Consider the following 19,507-nt stretch of genomic DNA (forward strand, 5'->3'; position numbering starts at 1 on the left):
TGTTCCGGACCCCCTGACCTGGGCCACGAGCACTTGCCCCAGCCATCGTTGCAGGTTGGCTGCTCCCCTGAGCCAGCGTTAGGCCGAAGCCAGCATTAAGATCCACTGGTTGCAAGGGTGCACAGCCAACCCGACGTTCTCCTTTCACCTCCAAGACATCACTCTCCTCCTCTCGGTCCACAAGAGAGTGGGTCTTTATTGTGTTCCAGATGTAAGCTAGTTCACTGAGCTTGCCGGTTTGTTCCCAGATGTTTTGTCACCATTCTAGGTAACATCAGCAGTGAGCCTCCAATGAAGCGCTGGTGTTATGTCCCACTTTCTATTTATGTGGTAAGGTTTCCTTGGGTTGGTGATGTCATTTCCTGTGTTGGTGGTGTCTTTTCCAGTTCTTTTTCTCAGAGGATGGTAGATTGGCTCCAAATTTCATTTCCGAAATGACTGCCAGACTACTCGGACCTCTTGGCATCAGGGTCGCCCACAAAGCCACCAACACACTAAAACAGCAGCTAATGAACTTCAAAGGCCCTATACAGACAACAAGCAAAACAAACATCATCGACAAAATACCTTGCAAGAACTGTGACAAACACTACATTGGACAAACTGGCAGAAAGCTAGCCACCAGGATACATGAACATCAACTAGCCACAAAACGACATGACCCACTATCACTAGTATCCTTACATACAGATGAGGAAGGACACGACTGTGATTGGGACAACACATCCATCCTAGGACAAGCCAAACAGAGACACACACGAGAATTCCTAGAAGTATGGCATTCCAACCGGAATTCCATCAACAAACACATTGATTTGGAGCCATCTACCATCCCCTGAGAAAAAGAACAGGAAATGACATCACCAAGGCAGGAAATGACATCACCAACCCAAGGAAACCTAAACAGATAAATAGAAAGTGGGTCATAACACCAGCGCTTCGTTGGAGGCTCACTGATGATGTTACCTAGAATGGTGACGAAATGTCTGGGAACACACCGTCAAGCTCAGTGAACCAGCTTACATCTGGAACAAAATAAAGACCCACTCTTTTGTGGACCGAGAGGAAGAGAGCGCTGTGTTGGAGGTGAAAGGAAGACGTCAGGTTGGCTGTGCACCCTTGCAACCGGTGGATCTTAATGCTGGCTTCAGCCTAACGCTGGTTCAGGGGAGCAGCCAACCCACAACGATGGCTGCGGCAAGTGCTCGTGCCCCAGGTCAGGGCGTCTGTAACGTGATCCATGTTTCCGTGAAGAAGGTGGATGAAGGTGCACCTGTGGACCGCACCTTCTTCGTGAAGAGGGTCCTGTTGGACTGTTGTGGGTTCACTGCTGTGGACATTTACTGCCTGTAGGATTTCCCCGGAGGAGGTTTTTACGACGTGTCCTTCAGGAGTGCCAAGCTTTGCGAGCGCTTCCTGGAGGTTTTCAAGGAGAAAGGAGGTGAGGGCCCCCTCTCTGTATTGACTGCTGTCCCGCTGTTTGTGATGCCAGCGCAGAGGAGCCGTATGGTGACTGTACACATGTACAACCCGCATGTGCCAGCAGTTGATGTCCTGACCTTCCTCGGAAGGTACGTGAAGGTGGAAGGGGACCTAACTGACATCATGGACCCCTTTGGCATCTGGACGAGTAAGAGGCAGGTCAAGGTGATGCTGAGGATGGGCACGGACGGGAATGTCATACACCCACCGTCCAGCTTTGCGATCGGCGGGAGCAAGGGCTACCTGACCTATGCAGGGCAACCTAAAGTCTGTCATGCCTGTGGCAGGTCAGATCACATGGCGGCCGACTGCAAAGCCACCATCTGCAGGAACTGCAGGGAGGAGGGACACCTTGCAAAGGATTGCCCACAAGAGAAAAGCTGCAACCTTTGCGGGGAAGCGGGCCACTTCTATAGGGCATGCCCGCAGCGTGTGACCACCTACGCCCAGGTCGCCGGCAGGGGCAATGCGGGGCCAGCCCCCCCGGAGGAGAGGAAGGCACCAGGGCCCTGCAAGGACCCCACTAATGTGCAGGAGGGCCAGGTCGTGCAGGGGGGCCCAGCCCCACAGGATGGGCCCGAGGCCAGCAAAGCACCCCTCCAGGCTCCGCTTCCCCCCCCGACAACCCGGAGTCGATGGAGGTGCCGATAAGTGACCCAGGGGAGTGGATGACGGTCCGGAAAGCGAGGAGGAAGGTGCGTCGACGGGCCCAGGAACCGCAACCATCAGGCGGGAAGAGGCAGCTATAGGGGGGCTATAAGAGCTCCTCTGACGAGGGGGATTCGGAGAGGGCCTGCCCGAAGCAGAAGCTAAAGATCTCAAGGGAGAAGGAAAGCGGCACCCCGCTTCCAGGTGACAGGAGGCATCCTGAGGCTCCCTCTGACACCCAGTCACGTGCCGCTGGGGCACTGGACGGACCCCCGGAACTTCCAGGCGAGAAGGAGGAAACAGCGTGTCCCCAGCCTGACCCAGAGCCGGACTCTCCTGCCTCCGTACCCCCGACGGGGGAATGCCACCCGGAAGGCAGCAGGGATGGTTTCCTGAGCCCGGAGAGCATCCAGCAGTTAGCCCGGGCAATGGGCATGAAGGGACAGATGGAGGGGCAGGACCTTGGACTTGGGGAGGGTACTGCGGTCACTGCCCACAATGGGGGTACGTGTTGCGAGCATTAATGTGCGCAGCGTCAAGTCCGCCGCAAGATGTGTGTCCACGTTGGCCTACCTGACCATCGTCACGGCGGGCCTCCTGTTTCTGCAGGAGCGCGGGATACTGCACCTTGGCAGGTACGGGAAATGGTCCTTGCGCCTGGACTTGTGGGCCTTCGATCTGGTCGGGGGGGTAACGACTGTCGCTCCTCGGGCCTGGCTATTCTGCTGCGGGGGCCAACTTTACCGTCTCTCAAGTTCAGGAGGTGGTGGGGTGGCGCCTCCTAGTGGCTGATGTCACCTATAGGAACGCTCCCCTGAGGCTGATCAACGTGTACGCCTCAGCGGTATGGAGTGAGCGGTTGGCTGTCCTGCAGCAGCTTCCACCCCTGCTGGCTACGTCCAGGCCGGTCATCCTAGGTGGAGACTTCAACTGCATCATCGATGCAGATGGAGGATCCGGCGTGGGAACAGCGGGTGGGGGGAGTCAACTGGACGTCACGTCCCGATTCCTGATGGACACGGTGAAGGACGCCAAGCTGCTCGACGTCTTCAGCGACCCTGCAGACGGAGTGCAGCGGAGGGACACCTGGTCGCGGCCAGACAGGTCTATTCGCTCAAGGATAGACTTCCTGTTTGTGTCACAGGCGTTCTTGGTCAGGTCCACTGGCGTCGAGCCGGTGTTCTTCTCTGACCACTGCCTCCTGCTGGCCGACTGTCACTTACAGGATGACCAACCGGCCGGCAAGGGGACGTGGAAGCTCAACACGACTCTGTTGACCCCAGAGAACGTCAAGGAGTTTGAGAGGGAGTACGCTGGTTGGAGATCCGTGAATCCCCTCTTTGATCTCCGGGCAACTGGTGGGAGACGGAGAAGGCGAACATCAAGAGGTTCTTTTTCCTCAAGGGTGTTCGGAAGGCGAGAGAGAGGCGGCTAGAGCTGTCACGACTTCAGAAAAGTGTGCTGAACCTGCTCCTTCTGCAGTTGATGGGGGTCGAAGTCATGGAGGACGTCCGTGAGGTGAGGGGCCAGCAAGCCTCGCTCTTCGCCGTGGAGGCCTCCAGGATAATCTTCCGGTCCAGGGTCTGCTCCGTGGAGCAGGACGAGACGTGCTCGTGATTCTTCTTTCAGAAGTCGCTCAAAGAGAGCTCTGTGCTTAGCCGGCTGAAGGAGGACAACGGCTCGGTGACGTCGTCTCGACCCGACGTTTTGAGGATCAGCAGATCCTTCTATGCTGGACTGTACGACACAAAGCTCACGGACAGCACGGCCTCCGAGTCGTTCCTGTCATCTGTCACAGAGGTCTTAGACGACAGCACGAGAGAGTGGGTGGACCAGCCGATATCCCTGGACGAGCTGACCACAGCCCTCAAGTCCTTGAAGAGGAATAAGACTCCCAGGAGGGACGGCTTACCGGTCGAGCTGTATTCCGCTCTGTGGGACCTGGTTGGCCAGGACCTGCTGAAGTTGTACGATAGTGCGCTTCAGGCAGGGGAAATGTGCAAGTCCATGAGGAAGGGCATCATCACCCTCATTTACAAGAGGAATGGGGAGAGAGAAGAAATTAAGAATTGGCGTCCCATTTCACTATTGAACATGGACGACAAAATCCTGGCTAAGGTCATAGCCAACCAGGTCAGGTCTGTCCTGGAGTCGTTGATTCACCCTGACCAAACCTGTGCTGTGCCGGGCAGGAAGATCGCTGAGAGCCTCGTGCTCATCAGGGATACGATCGCGTATGTGCAGGACAGGCGGGTGGACACCTGCCTCGTAAGCCTGGACTAGCAGAAGGCCTTCGACAGGGTCTCTTGTGCTTACATGAGGGACGTCCGCCCCAAATTGGGGTTCGGGGCGGGCATCCGCAATTGGATCCGGCTGCTCTACACCAACATCTTTAGTGCAGTCTCGATCAACGGGTGGGAATCGGACAGTTTTCCCGTCAGATCTGGAGTCAGTCAGGGCTGCCCGCTCTCTCCTGCCTTGTTCGTGTGCTGTGTGGAGCCCTTCGCCGCATCCATCAGGAAGGACGTGAGCCTGAAGGGCGTGACTATCCCAGGCAGCGGAGGCCTTCAGGTCACGACCTCCCTGTACATGGACGCTGTTGCCGTCTTCTGCACCAATCGTCGGTCGGTGAGTAGGCTGTTGGACATCTGCAGCTAGTTTGAACTGGCCTCCGGCGCCAAAGTCAATACGGGTAAGAGCGAGGCCATGTTCTTCGGGAACTGGGACGACCGCTCCTTCATCCCCTTCACCGTCAGGACAGACTACCTGAAGGTGCTGGGTGTTTGTTTGGGTGGAGCTGGGGAGTGCACTAAGACTTGGGAGGAGCGTATCACCAAACTGAAGCAGAAGCTGGGCAGGTGGACACTCCGGTCCCTCTCCATCACGGGTAAGAACCTGGTTGTCAGGTGCGAGGGGCTTTCGGTACTGTTGTATGTGGTGCAGGCCTGGCCTACTCCCTGGACCTGCGCTGCTGCGGTCACCCGGGCCATCTTCCACTTCATTTGGGGGTCGAGGATGGACCCGGTCTGCAGGGACACCATGTACAAAGACCTGGAAAATGGGGGAAAGGGCGTACCGAACGCCACCCTCGCTCTGACGGCTACCTTTGTGTGTGGCTGCATCAAGCTGTGTGTAGATCCTCAGTACGGAAACACCAAGTGTCACTACTTACTGAGGTTCTACCTGTCCTCGGTGTTGCGAAGGATGGGCCTGGCCTCGTTGCCGCGGAATGCTCTGAGTAGTTGGACTGTCCCGTACCACCTGTCCTTCGTGGTGAAATTTTTGAAAGGAAACACCTTTGACCACAAGGCCGTCAGGCAGTGGTCAGCACGTAGTATCCTCGGGACCCTTCGGGAAGAGGAGAGGGTGGATCCCGTCGTGCGGTTCCCCACGCAGACTGCCAAAGTCATTTGGCAGAATGCCTCATCGCCAGAACTTTCAAACAAGCACAAGGACATTGCTTGGCTGGCGGTGAGAGGGGCTCTGCCAGTGAGATCCTTTATGCATGCCCGGAATCTCTGCGCCACTGCGTGCTGCCCGCGAGGTGGCTGCGGGGGAGACGAGACTGTTGATCACCTCCTTCTGGAGTGTGCCTATGCGCAGGAGGTCTGGAGGGGGATGCAGTGGTATTTGTCGAGGTTCGTCCCGAGCAGCTCCGTGACGCGGGACTCCGTGCTGTACGGGCTGTTTCCGGCGATGCACACTGAGACCAACATCAACTGCACCTGGAGGACCATCAATGCGGTGACAGGCACTCTTTGGTCTGCCTGTAGCTTGTTGGTCTGCCAGGTGAAAGAACTAACCCTGACCGAATGTTGCAGACTGGCGCACTGCAAGGTCCAGGACTACGTGCTGAGGGACGCGCTAAAGCTTGGGGCAGCCGCCGCCAAGGGGTGGTGGGGAAAGACCACGGTATGAAACCCCTTGTCCAGAATAGAAAAAAGAACCCTATCTGGTAACTGGGCCCAGCCAGCGCCTTCCCCAACTGGTCAGGGGGCCAACTGGGACTGTGCGGGGTGCCGACTGCCGGGGTATTTTCTTTGCTTTGTTTTATTTTTCTTCTTTGTTTGTTTTTTTCCTTTAGTTGGTGTATGTACCCCCTGGGTAGCCAGGAGCAGCTTGCATTACAGGGTAGGTGTATAAATATGTTTTATTTTTTGTACATCTTATGAATAAAGTATATTTTTTCAAATAAAAAAAACGTGACGAAATGTCTGAAAACTAAGCTTCCAGCTCAGCGAGCAAACTCCCATCCATAGTAAAGAATTCCATAGATTCACTATCCTCTGAGAGAATAATTTCTTCCTCAAGTCTGTTATAAACGGTCAACCCCTTACTCTGAGATTATGCCTTCTGGTTCTGGACCTCTCCCACAAGGATAAACATTTCCACATCCAACCCCCTAAGAATCTGTTATGCTTCAACAAAGTCTCCTTCCATTGTTCTAAAGTCCAACTTGTTCAAACTCTCCTCATAAGAAAATCCCTCCTTCACTGGGATCCACCTTGTGAACCTTCTCTGAACTGCCTCAAATGCCAGTATATGTTTCCTTAGATTAAGGAACCAAAACTGTTCACTGTATTCTAGGAACAAAAACAAAGTTGGTGGAAAAGCTCAGCAGGTCTGGCAGCATCTGTGGAGTAGAAAACAGAGTTGACATTTCGGGTCCGGTGATCGTTCAGCGTTGAAGAAGGGTCACCAGACCTGAAATGTTAACTCTGTTTTCTCCACCACAGATGCTTCCAGACCTGCTGAGCTTTGCCAGCAACTTTGTTTTTGTTCCTGATTTACAGCATCCGCAGTTCTTTTAGTTTTTAAACGGTATTCCAGGTGTGGCCTAACTAGTGCCCTGTAAAGTTTGAACATGACTTGCCCATTTTTAAACTGCATTTCCTTTGAAATAAGGGCCAGCATTATACTTGTTTTCCCAATTACTTGCTGAACTTGGATGCTACCTTTTTGTAATTTATGGACAAGCACCCCAAATACATCTGTGCTGAAGCATTCTACAGTCTTTCTCCATTTAAATAACACCCATCTCATTTAAGCATAATCTTACATTTTACCACATTATATTCTATTTACCAACTTTTTTGCCCACATAGATAACTATGTCCTATGCAGATTCTTATGCCATCCTCACAATTTGGCTTCCGATCTATTTTTGTATCTTCCATGTTGTTAGAATATATCTATATCTCCCAGAAACTGTGGAATTCTTTACTTCAGAGAACAATTAATGCTGGGTTATTAAGGATGTTCAAGACTGAGATTGACCAACTTTTCATTTGTAATGGATTGAAGAGTTGTGAGGAAATATATAATTGTCGCACCAGCTCTGATTTCTGTGGCACTCCACTATGCTGTATGGGGAGGAGGATCTTTCTGCTGTGGAGCTGCAGCGACAGGGGTAGAAAGGAAGAATTTATATTTCTGTTGTGTTTGTCATATTCTTGGGGCAGGGTATCCTAGCTAATTTCTCAATGTGCAATTTGTGTTGTTTCGAAAGGTAATCAGGAGGAATGTAAGCGAATGTCAACAAAGGCACTACTTGACTATCTATGGAGAGGGTGCACAAGATAATTTACATTATATTAGGGACATGTGATATTAGATGCCTAAAGCTTATGATCAGATCTGGTATACATGTACTGAATTCAGAAATGTTAGAAATAGGGGAGGCAGTCGTGATGTCACTTGATTAGTGATCTAGAGGCACAGGCTAATCTTTTAGGAACATGGGTACAGATCCCATCAAAGTATCTGATGGAATTTAAACTAAATTAATAATTCTGGAATAAAAAGCTAGTCTAATGATGACAAGAAATGTTGCCAATTGTTGTAGGGATCCATCTGCTTCACAAATGTTCTTCAAGGAGCAAGATCTGTTGCCTTCGCCTGATCCAGATCCACAACAATGCGGTTGATTCATTAATGATCTCTGAAATGGTCTATGAAGCTACTCTGTTATTTCAAACTGGTACATAGTCTAAAGGGAAAGACACTGGAATTGTCTTTTTTCAAACTCAGCCTTGTCGACCATCAATGTCCTCCTTTATAATATTTAAGGACACATTGAAATTTTGAGAACTTTTGTCAAATTCTGCCATATCCAGTCATGAATGGTAATAGGCAATGAAACTGATCGGAAAAGAATCCTTCATAAATGTCCCCATTCTCAGTGAAGGACAGCCTAGTATGTCAGCATGAAAAATGAGGCTAAAACACTTGCATCCATCTTCTGCCAGAAGTGCTGAGTGGATGATCCATCTCAGCTTATTCCTGAGGTCCCCAAAATAACGGATGTCAATCTTCAGCCATTTCAACTTACTCTACATGTTTTGAAAAGTAGCTGAGGGCATTGGATACTTGAAAGGCTATGGGCCCTGGCAACATTCCAGCAACAGGAACAAAGATTTGTGCTGCCAAACTTGCCTTACCAAGAGTCAAGCTGTTCTAGTGCTGTTAAAACTGGCCTCTCTCTGTCAATGTAGAAAATTACCCAGCTATGTCCTATCCGCAAAAAAGGACAACAGTTCCAATCTGACCAGTTACCACCGAATCAGTGTATATTCAATTCGCAGCAGAGTAATCAAAGGGGATGTCAACAGTATTGCCACTGCTCAGCAAAAAGCTGCCCAGTTTGAGTTAGCCAGAGACACTCAGCTCCTCACCACACTACATCCTGGGTCCAAACTCAATAAACATGAACTCCAGATGGGAAGGTGAGACTGGTCTTGACATCAAGGCAGCACTTGACTTAGAATGCCGTCAAGGAGCTCTAGAAAAAATTGAAGTACATGGGAATTGTAAAGAAACTCACCATTGGAAGGAATCATACCAACTACCTCAGTCCCAAGATGTTGCTGCAGGAATTTCTTAGTGTAGTGACCTAGGCCCAATGTCAACTGCTTTATCAAACACTTCCCCTCAGTCAGTATGTTAGAGGTGGATATGTTCACACTAGTCATAATCCTCAAATCCTCCAATACTCTAATACTCTATGTGCAAAGAAATCTAGACAATATCCTGTCATGAGCTGATAAGTGACAAGTTATATTCTTATCACAAATGCCCGGCAATGACCATTTCAAATAGGAGATTATCCAAGTAACTCCTCTTGACATTCCAAAGGCAATACCGTTGTTGATCTCAACACTGAAATTTACTATCAACCAGAGACTGAACTGGACTTGTCATATAAATACTATGGCTACAACAGCACGTCAGAAATTCTATCCCAAGTAACTTAACTCCAGTCTACCGCAATCCCATCTGCTAACAATATGACACAAGCCAGGAGTGTGATGGAATATTCACCACATGCCTGGGTTGAGCCGCTCCGGTGGAATTCAAGTGATTTGGCACTATTCAAGTTGAAGCACTCTGCTGGGTTGACATCCATTCACCACAGTTGACACTCACTCTCTCCAGCAAGGATGTATGCCGTCAGTAGCATGTACCATCTACAAGATGCACTACAACAACACAACAAGGCTTCTTGGTCAACAACTTTCAAACTTGTGATGGCTGCCACCTAGAAAGACAAGGGCTGTAAGTCACAGAAACTCTACCACTGCAGGTTGCTCTCCAAGCCACACACAATCCTGATTTTAAACAATGTTGCTGTTCTTTCAGTGCCACTTGGTGAAAGACCTGAAACTCTTACCCTCATGTCACTCCACATGGACTGCCATGGTTCAAGAAACTAGCTGATACACCACCATGTCAAGAGCAATTCATGATGATCAATATATTATGGTCCGGTCAGCAGTGCCCAAACCCTGTGAATTAATATCTTAAAAGATGGGTGCAGGATAGAAAACAGAATGGGCAATAAATAAAGGATCTAAAAAGGGATTAGAATTTGGCACAGAATCGATGCGCCGAAGGGCATTTTCCTGTGCTGACTTATTGTATTGTATAGATTTAATTTATTTTCCACCGATTGTCATAATGGGGGAGGGGGAGAGGGTGGATTTGACCCTATGTGTCCAGATCATTAACTTGACCCTCTGGATTAGTGGCCCCATCATCACCATCAGAAGAAGTGCTATTGTTTATTTAGAATATTGTTAGAGCCCGAAGCGGCCTCTCAGCAATAATGATGCAAGTAGAGGAGGGAGCGAAGTTATGTATGAGAAAGAAAAGGTAAATATTTTATTAAGGGGGTAACGGGAGGAGGAACGTGTGTGAATGGACAGTTTCCTCAGGGAACCGGCAAAAATAGAATCAGAGATAATGGGAACTGCAGATGCTGGAGATTCCAAGATAATAAAATGTGAGGCTGGATGAACACAGCAGGCCAAGCAGCATCTCAGGAGCACAAAAGCTTCCAAGATAATAAAATGTGAGGCTGGATGAACACAGCAGGCCAAGCAGCATCTCAGGAGCACAAAAGCTGACGTTTCGGGCCTAGACCCTTCATCAGAGAGGGGGATGGGGGGAGGGAACTGGAATAAATAGGGAGAGAGGGGGAGGCGGACCGAAGATGGAGACCGAAGATGTGCTCCTGAGATGCTGCTTGGCCTGCTGTGTTCATCCAGCCTCACATTTTATTATCTCGGCAAAAATAGAATGAGTCCAATGTATGCTGCAATATTTTATATATCTAGGAAGATACAGTATGTGAATCTCAATGTTTATTGGAAACACGACCCAGTGCTGTACACGTGGCTTGATTTCCATTGTGTCGCGGAATTCACAGAACTTTCAAGAATGGTCTGTGGAGAGAAAGTGTATTTTGAACAAACGGAACCTAGAATATTATTGGAATCCTTTTCGGGCAGAAGCGACTGTTCATTGAACATTTATTGCAGCAATTTTAAAAAAAAACACGAAAGATTGAAGGAAACGCGGGACAGGTCACAATTGTAAGAATTACCGGAAAAGTGCACGAATTAAAAGTGTTTTTTTTTAAATTGGTTCTGAACCGGTTTCCGGGAATGTTGCAGTTTGGAGCATGGATGAAGACTGTGTTTGCCTGCAGCCCCTTGTCTGTGCCTCTCACACCCTCCACAGCTGGAGCTGTGCTCTCTGTTCCTGCGATTTCTCGTTTGATCATGGTGCGTGCAAGATTTTTTTTCGACGCAAGTTAAAAGTGTAAATCCCCTTAAAGAGTATGTCTCCTCTTCAAGATACCAACCTCTTGTGATGACTGCATTTAAAAGTAGCGCTTTTCGATGGAGTCCAGAGAGGTTTGGTTTTGCAAGGAGTGAAAACGGGCGTGTCATCTTCTTGGAAGTTTCTCTCCATCAGCTCTTCACCGATGGATCTGTTTGAAAAGTGAACGTGTTGCTTGCCGGCCACACCGCTCACCGGTTGATTTAATGATTGACTGTAAACAAAGCACTTTCTCTGAAAACTGCAAGAGGTGACGACCTTCAGGATTGAGTGCATACGAACTGAAATGGACATTATCTCCGGTTTCTCCGGAGCGGGGACTGTGGAACTAACCGCTGTTTGAGACTCACCTCCAAGTTATTGCTGTAAAAGAAAAGAATGCTCTGCCCAGCCTGGGAGCTTTGAGGGGGAATTGAACTTAAAATAAAGCCGGCAAAGTGGACTTGGGAACGATGGGGTGCAAATCGCTTTTTGTGATTCTTTTCCACGTTGGCAGTTTGAGATAGTGGCAGTGGCTGACTCAGTAAACGAGCTAGTCAGTCTGCAAACCTGGTCAACTTAGATCTGCAGCAGGTGAGGATGGTGCAAAACATGACCATCCGTCTCCCGAAGGGAGCTACGTTCACTGTACAGGCTTTGTAAAGCTTTTTAAAAGTGAGCAGTAAGGTTTGGACCAACCGCTCGGAATAAGACAAAGAAAACTCTTAGGCCCCACAAGCACTCCCAGTAACAGGAATTAATTTATCCCTGTTTAACTAATAATGCTCAACACATGATTTCGCAACCCGAACTTTGGAACAGTGCACGATGCTACTGCAAAACATGACTGAAACATATATGTCCACCACTCCTTCAACAGATGGACAGGTTCAGTTCGGAGTGGGATCTAATTGTTGGCTGGAGTGACTTTCAGAAGTTTGTGGGATCAAATTAGCAAAAGGGTAACCTAGGAGGTGTTTATGACCCAGAAGAGACCAGGTTAAACGAGAGGAAGGAGTCATACCGCCTCAGAGCTCTCAGCTCGAGGAATTCTCGAGGAATAACCATTTATTTTGGAACGGCCAGCGCTGGCCAACTGGGGTTAAAGTGTTAGATCAGGCTGATTGATGAAGGTCCGGAATATTTACAGAAATTCCAGGGATACTTTGACATAATCGCCGAGAAAAAAAAATAAAAGTGGCATCTGGAGCTGTCTGTTTGAGGACATAGTTCAAATAGTTGCAATCATCCGCGGTGCGCTGCATGTGTAGTTTTATGCGAAACCTGCTTTTAATACAGTGCTCATTAAAACCTGACAAGGGGACGAGAAAGGGGTCGTTTCCTCTTTTTCTCTCAGTTTGAATCGAACAGGAGTCAGTGACATGCTCTCAGCTCGCTTTCCTTCCAGCGTCGGTGCAGAATCCTCCAGAAATCCAAGTTAACGTCCATTCATTTTCGCCCAACTTATCCCAAGCTCACAAGCTGACTTCAAGATGTTTTTTCTCCTTCTGACTAAATACTTGAGGGCCCATAAAATATTCCGCTCCTCATGAATATGTGAAGAGGTTGGAGTTTGGAGAGCCAGGACTTGACAGGCCAATCTGTTCTGAGGAGTGAACGCTGCGAGTTTAAATAAATGTTGGTGTCGACAGTGAAACTGGGGAGAGGGAGAGGGAAGAGTCGGTGAACTAGGCGAGCTCCTAACTAAAGGAGTAAACTTCTCCCGAGGTGAATGGATCTGCTGTAGTGGGCGCTGTGCCTGAACTGATGGCCGCGGACAAAGTGTAATACCCGGGATGGTTGGAAACGGTGGGTGTGTGAGAGGATGATGATGGAAACACGAGTTCAGCCATGGGAACAGCGAGCAGATGTGGCTGCAGCAACCCGCTGGAAGAAGCTAACAGCACAGCAGCGAGCAGAAGCTGGGAACTGAGGTAGTGTCCACTCTCCTGCTGGAACTTCCTTAATCCAGGTTGACGTACAGAGCACGCCTCAGACACTCAGCTTGACCCTGGCGTATTGACCAAAGGACAGACAGAGAGAGAGAAAGGAATCCCAGCAAATAAAAGTATGGACCATTCTGAAAGAACGCCGTCTGCCTTCAGAGAGGATGCTGATGTGTTCTACTGGGAAGCTGCAGGCAACATCTCGGATGGACTGTGGTTGGTGAACGGTAGCCAGGAGCTGGAGGATATGGCTTATGCCGGGGACTGGGAGTTGTTGCTGGCCTCTGTTTACTGCATGTTATGTGTGCTGGGCCTGGTCGCTAACTCGCTGGTTATTTACAGCATTGCACAGCCGGCTCGGGCCAGCACTGTGGCCAGCGTCTATGTGTTGAACCTGGCGGTGGCGGACGGCTTGTTCATGCTGGGGCTACCTTTCCTGGCCGTGCAGCTCGCCCTGCGGCGCTGGCCTTTCGGGGGAGCCCTGTGCCGCCTGGTCATGCTCCTGGACGGGGTCAACCAGTTCGCCAGCGCCTTCTGCATCACGGTGCTGAGCTTAGACAGGTACCTGGCGGTGGCGCAGCCACTGAGATACTGCCGCTGGAGGAGCACCAGGTTGGCAAAGCGGGTCAGTGCCAGCCTCTGGGCTCTGTCATTGCTCCCCGTGCTGCCCATGGTTATCTACTCCGAGGTGACGGGGAACCCTGGGCGCTGCATGGTCAGTTGGCCGGAGCCTGTGTCTGCCTGGACTGCAGCCTTTATCCTCTACACCTTTGTTTTGGGCTTTCTCCTGCCTTTCAGCATCATCTCGCTGTGTTGCCTCCTGTTGCTGCTGAGGCTCCAGAGGAGTCAGGCTGCCTACCCCGAGAGGAGGCTCACCACCATGGTGCTAGCTATGGTCCTGGCCTTTGCTCTCTGCTGGCTGCCCTTCTACACCATCAACCTGTGCCTGGTGTGGCGCACCAAGCCAGGCAGCCCCTCTCTCCGCCGCCTCTTCCAGCTCCTGGTCGCCCTCTCCTACTCCAACAGCTGCGCGAACCCCCTCCTCTACATCGGCCTGTCCGGCAACTTCTGGAGACGCTGGCCCGGGCCTGCTTGCCCCCGCTGGCCGCTAAGGACCAAGCTGCCGATGGACAACAGCACCGGCCCCGGAGCTCAGAGGCTACACAGCGGCACCGAGACCCCAGGCACTCAGTCTGCCCCAGGCGCCGAGTGTGACTTCAAATAGCTGCGGCTCTCCCTTTCCCAAATCCCGCCTTCCCTTCCCCAACCCACAGACACGTACAACCCCGCACCCACTCCCCCATCCCCAACCCAAAGACATGTACAGCCCGAACCCACTCCCCCTTCCCTAAGCCACAGACACCTATAACCCTATCCCACACCCCCAACCCCAACCCACAGACACCTATAACCCTATCCTACACCCCCTACCCCAATCCACAGACACCCATAACCCTATCCCACTCCCCTACCCCAACCCACAGACTAATACAGCCCTATCTCACTCCCCCTTCCCCAACCCACAGATACCTATAACCCTATCCCACACCCCTACCCCAACCCACAGACTAATACAATCCTATCTCACTCCCCATTCCCCAACCCACAGACTAATACAACCCTATCTCACTCCCCCTGCCCAACCCACAGACTAATACAGCCCAACCCACTCCCCCTTCCCCAACCGAGACACCTATAACCCTATCCCACTCCCCCTTCCCCAACCCACAGACACCTATAACCCTATCCCACTCCCCCTACCCCAACCCACAGTCACCTACAACCCTATTCCACTCCCCCTACCCCAACCCACAGTCACCTACAACCCTATTCCACTCCCCCTTCCCTAACCCACAGACACCTACAACCCTATCCCACTCCCCTTTCGCCAACTCTCAAACTACTATTTCCCAACCCTCAAACACCTACAGACCAATCGGATACCCCAATCCGCTCCCCAACATCTCTCCTCCTCAGGAATGAACCTCGGTTTAGGAGCTTCCAGCAAATAGGCATTCACTAAACTTGCAAACACTGGCTCGACACAGGCTGTGCCACACAGCACACAAACACGCACAGACTCGCACGTTCAGACTACACACATACACGTACACAGACACACACGCACACACACATACACGGACATACATGTATACACACATACACAGACATTTGTTCCGAATTGGTTCAATCATAACGAAACCACAGTGACTATAATTCCTGGGAAGGTCTTTGGCTCGTTGTTTGTCTAAGTTGTTGCTGAAAGAAACGTATTCGCACGGAAATGAGCTGGGACTTCGGGCTGTACTTTACTGAACAATCTGGAGCACCTTCGGTCAAGGTGAAGTTGACACTGTTATCAGGAAATGTGCCTGTTGTAGTATCATCACAGAGTCTCAAATTAATACCACAGCGTTTACAATGGGAAGATTGTGGGTCCGAGGGTAGGTTGGATCTGCGGCCTCATTAACGTCACTCAGAAAACCTCAGAACGCCTCACGCACAGCAGCCGATGTTCACTGGTTTTCTTCAGAAAGATATGAAAATCAATAAGAAACCCGGCGCAGTGCGGAAGCAGTGATAATCTGGGAAGGTGGGGAATTCTCTGGAGTGCAGCAGCATCACTAGACCATTGGGGTAACTGATCCAGTTCCACAAGTAATTTATGGCGCATGTGATGAATTTCTTGCCTTAAAACCAAAACGTTGCAAACGACTCCTGAGTATCAGCTGTCAACCAGCCTTAGCAGCTTCGGTGAATTCCAGTTGCAATCGTCTTTTTTTTAAAAGTCAAATGATGCAAATATGGATTAAACATACTTTGTAAACTTCTCAGTAAACATGAAACACAGCTCGTTGAATTGTGTACTTTTTAGCGATTAAAATTGGCGTTCTTACGTTTCTATTGTCAAGCGATAAAGAACTTGTACTCACTCATCCACATCCGAAACGCAGTTTTCACTGAGGTCTCAAATGCTCTGTCTGCTCATTGCCGAGACCGCTCATGAACCTGGTCTGGGAAAAGACTGATATATCGAAAACTGCACGTGGGAGCAAAGCATTGGGTCGATTTTACACCCTGCCCCTTTATCATTACAGGTCTACGGTCCAAAAACAAGGGCGTGTGTTTCCCAAGAACATCACCCATTTTTTTCCCACCTATAAAGATTCTTTTCAGTTGAGAAATTTGCCTTCTTACCGACTTTTAAATGGGGCTGTTGGCTTCGCACCGTTTTTGAAAATGCAAGCTCCACACCCTGAGTCAAACGGAATGGAGTTTGATCATCAAAGGTTTATTCGGACGGAAAACCTGAAACAAAAGTTTATCTAGATGAGATGCGTTCCGTTGTTCCTGATTTGTGTGTGTGTGCGCGGTCGCGCGTGTTTGCGGAATTGTTTTGGAAGCTGTATGTTTTGTCCCAGCCATGAATAGACTCTGTTTGACACCCACCAGATCAATAAAGAAAATTAGACCAATTTAAATTTGTTTCCAGTTTGATTCCTTGAATAAAACGATGGTGTACCTTCACAGTAGAGAGGGGAAACGTCAAGTTGATCATCTGCTATATCTGTGTTTCACTGCATCTGCGGGTTGACAGACCATATGCTCACATTTTACTTGTCTGGTCAACATTTGGTTACTGCTAGGCCTTTTTGTGATGCCATTAGCCCCAAGGTCGCCTCAGTACAACAACATAAGCTCTCTCTGCGTAATTTCCTTAGACTGGCCTGCTATATTGTTTACCGGGAGGCACTGTTGGGTCTCAGTTAGATTCAATTCATGATCTAACACTCGGAGACCAGACAGAGACATACATCTAATCATGTCACATCTGAATTAATGAAAGTATATGTAACTAAATTCCATGGAAATCTGATTGAAGACACTAAACACTAGCTATTTTAACAGTAGTTTCAAAACGAGAGAATCTATAGCTTTCACATTGTAATGCTTGGTCCAGATTAACAGTTAAATTACATACAAATCTTTGCACAATTTTACTAATAATAAGTTGTTACGAATGTATGTTGCCAAGCAAGAAATTGACCTAAATTATTCAGATTTCAAATATGAGTACGCCGAAGCCACACTGTTTAGAATAAAAGGAATTCTTTGCACAGTTACCTAAAACGTATTCGGAAAGAACTGCGGATGCTGTAAATCAGGAACGTTGCTGGAAAAGCCCAGCAGGCCTGGCAGCATCTGCGAGGGGAAAACAGAGTTAACTTTTCGGGGAAGGCTCACTGGACCCGAAACGTTAGCTGTGTTTTTTGCCTTCATGCCAGACCTGCTGAGCTTTACCAGCAACTTTATTTTTGTTACTAAAATGTGTTTAACTGGATGAGCCCCATGGTGGCACAGTGGTTAGCGCTGTTACCTCCCAGTACCAGGGACCCGGGTTCGATTCCAGCCTGGGGCAACTGTCTGTGTGAAGTTGCGTGCGTTTCCTCCCACAGGCCAAAGATGTGCAGGGCAAGTGGATTGGCCGTGCAAAATTGCCTATAGTGTTCAGCAAGGGGTGGATTATAGTGGATGGGTCTGCGTGGGATGTTTTGAGGTTCAGTGGGAGCCTTCCACACTGTAGGGATTCTAAATATTTATAGTGTTTTGTGGTCTTTATAGTAATGGCTTGTGATCTGCCATGCTCTGAAATTAAAGAGGAAAAACAATGTTGGTAAAAGTCTTACATTGCAGTGAGGTCTTGATCTGAGTTTTATACCTAGAGATACTACCCTCGCAGTTAATTTAGATGTACCGAAGAACAGTGCAAGGTCAGGTGGGTTGATTTGATACAACATGTTCCAGCACCATTTCAAAATGACCTGGTTAAGGAACTATGTGCTGAGAAAGGCCAACCAGAGAGTAGATGGGGATGCATGTGTGTTTGCAGGACGTGCTTTATGAGTTTTCCTGGAAGTTATGCCCACTTCACAAACCAAAACATATTTGCATTCCTGCTTGAGATTACCAACTATTGGCCTGAACAACAAGACCCAAACAGCTAAGGAAGACTAATTTTACTGGAGACAGTGGAAGATAACTTCGTCACACATTGTTTTGGACAGAACTCTGGGCTTATTTTGGATTCAAAGATGGGAATTGACACTCACACCTCAGAAACATCTAAGATCTACCAATTCCTTAGATGTGACATGCTCCTGAGGCTGTTTGGAAAGGACAATAGCTCAAAAAAGAGAAAAGTTTAAACAAACAGTGCTGCAGAAATGTTCAGCAAAAGTTAAAGAAAGCTAACTTGAACTAAAAAATATAAAGAACTTGTAATGGCAGAGGAGATTGCAGTCAAAGTTTAACTTTAAAAATTAAAATTAAAAGAGGAACAGAGGCCAAAATGACCAAGTTAGGATATAAATTATATTTTAAAGGAAAACACGGAAGTAACTAAAATAGACTAAATTGAGAAATATTCAGAAAATTTTTCAAAAAATGGAAACACAATCAAGTTAAAAATGATAAACATTTATCAAATGATTGTTTAAATTGGTAGCAAATGATTTGTGATAGAGGTGAAAAGAAAGGGGATGAATTTAAAATGGGTTGGATTTCTGAAACAGGGGCTCAGGAAAGGAAATCTATAAAACAGTTACTTTCTACCTGTTTTGCAGAAGAATAGATTAGGGATTTGTAGGTTTACAAGGAAGGCCAAAGAAAGAGTTTGGCAGTAGTTTATACATTGCAAAATTGCTTATTAATGAGATGTTTTTACTGAAGTAAATATGCTGATTCAGAAACACACTTACAGTACATCAGTTTACATATTACCAAATGTTTAATCAATGCTTTTAAATGTTCATTTGATTGGAAAAACGTCCCAAAGGACCACAATGTCATGAATATAATTCCAATGTTTGAAAATTGCCAAATGGCATCCTTGATGACTAATATAAAAAATAATAGCAAGCATTTCAAATGAAATGCATCTGGAACACCCTGAATGGCATTGGTGGACAGAAGGATCTTGGGTTTTAAGTCCATAGTTCCCTGAAAGTAGCCACACAAGTGGATAGGGTGGTAAAGAAGGCTTACAGCATGCTTACCTTTGTTGGTCAGGGAATTGAGTACAAGAGTCAGGATGTAATGTTGCAGCTTTATAAGACTTTGGTCAGGCCACACTTAGAGTGTTGCATTTATTTCTGGTTGCCACATTACAGGAAGGATATAGGCTTTGCCTTGCCTCTTTGTATTTTGCCACATCATTCAGAATTTATTGGGTCACAGTACTTCTGGCTTGCCTATCCTTTTAGCGCAGACATAGGGCCAGGCAGCTTTGTTGAGGTTGACCGCTGTGATCACTACAGGGGTGGACAAGT

General features: G+C 48.4%; 1 pseudogene; it reads left to right on the forward strand.

Moving 5' to 3' along the window:
• Positions 1–11,184: 11,184 nt before the first annotated feature.
• LOC125463519 (somatostatin-like receptor F_48D10.1) lies at positions 11,185–14,397 on the forward strand (annotated as a pseudogene).
• The last annotated feature ends 5,110 nt before the right edge of the window (positions 14,398–19,507 follow it).

Source organism: Stegostoma tigrinum, chromosome 22, assembly GCF_030684315.1.
Source record: "Stegostoma tigrinum isolate sSteTig4 chromosome 22, sSteTig4.hap1, whole genome shotgun sequence".
NCBI classification, from domain to species: Eukaryota; Metazoa; Chordata; class Chondrichthyes; order Orectolobiformes; family Stegostomatidae; genus Stegostoma; species Stegostoma tigrinum.